The sequence below is a fragment of the Emys orbicularis genome, chromosome 14 (assembly GCF_028017835.1).
Source record: "Emys orbicularis isolate rEmyOrb1 chromosome 14, rEmyOrb1.hap1, whole genome shotgun sequence".
NCBI classification, from domain to species: domain Eukaryota; kingdom Metazoa; phylum Chordata; order Testudines; family Emydidae; genus Emys; species Emys orbicularis.
Genome location: NC_088696.1, coordinates 42,812,558 through 42,813,851, shown reverse-complemented (window position 1 = coordinate 42,813,851; position 1,294 = coordinate 42,812,558).

Here is a 1,294-nt window from a genome sequence, read left to right as displayed (position 1 = left end):
CAGCCAGTGGAAATCTCAGGGGTACTGTAGCCCCATTGGGCCCCTTCTCTCCTTGTGCCTCCATTTCCCGTCAGATTCCCCCTCCCATGGCGACGGGGCAGCTTCGTTCTCCAACGTTTGGGTGGGCTGCCGAGCCCGCTGGAGGCAAAGGATGAGGGGATAGTTATTGCTTCCAAAGAGCCGGTGCTGTGGGCCAGTGGCCTGGGCTAGGGCTCAGGAGATCTGCATGCTATGCCAGCTCAGCCGGCCTGCTAGGCCCCTTCCCCGCTCCATGCCTCAGTTTCCCCTCCCACCCTTTGTCTTATTTATTTTGCTTGTAAGTGTAACTCCAGTGGGCAGTGTGTGTTACAGCACCCCGGCCGTGCTGAGCCACACAGGATGTGACTCCCAAGGACGGGCTGAATGCCCTGCCGCGTGTGGAGTGCGAACCAATTGCTGGTTGGCAGCCACCCTGCGACGTGTCCCTGGGGTGTCTGCACAATGGGCATGTTATTTTAACAGATTCTTCCCTCGTCCCAGCAGAGCCGCCCCCTGGCCTGCAACTGGCCTTTTCCCTAGTAACCTCCCTGGCCGCTTTCCCAACGGTGTAAATTACGGCTCCAGCAGGTTTAATTGATGGGGCAAAACAGGGGCCGGGGTGAGGCTCCCAGGAAACAAACCAGCCCGTCTCCAGCATGGACGGGTCTGACATAGGTGGGAGTTGAGGGCCCTCAGCCCCTAGCAGGATCATGATAACCCCATCCCCTCGAGTCGCCCAACTAGTCCCTGACGAGAGCACGGGAGGGGTGAGGGAAGGGGGAGGCTTGCACACCCTGCGGGGCGGGTTGGTGGTAAACGAAGCTGCGTGAGCTGAGAACAGCGCAGCATAAAGCCAGCTGAGATTCCCATTCATTAATCCGCCCCTTTGGAATGTTCCCCGGCCCAATCAGCCTGCCCCCGCGCGGCTCTACCCGGAGAATAACGCTCCAGTGATCACCGGGGCCTGCGCAGCGCCAGGGCTTGGGCCGGGGGGGCCTGTGCGGGAGGATTGCACAGGAGCTGTCCCTCCTTTCATGCCAGCGAGCGGTTGGCGGAAGAGTCTGGACAGAGCCATTACTCACCAGTCCCCCTTTTGTTCAACTGCCCAGCAGTGCTTGTCTGAAGTTTTGAATAGGAGCAAAACTTGGAAGCCGCCAGAGAGAGACACATCCCGGAGCCCGGGCTGCAGGAGCCCAGGATAACTGCGTGGCACAACACTCCTGCTTCATGGGGATCCGCCCCTTAACCTGGGAGAAGAGAGCACAGAGCCATCGGA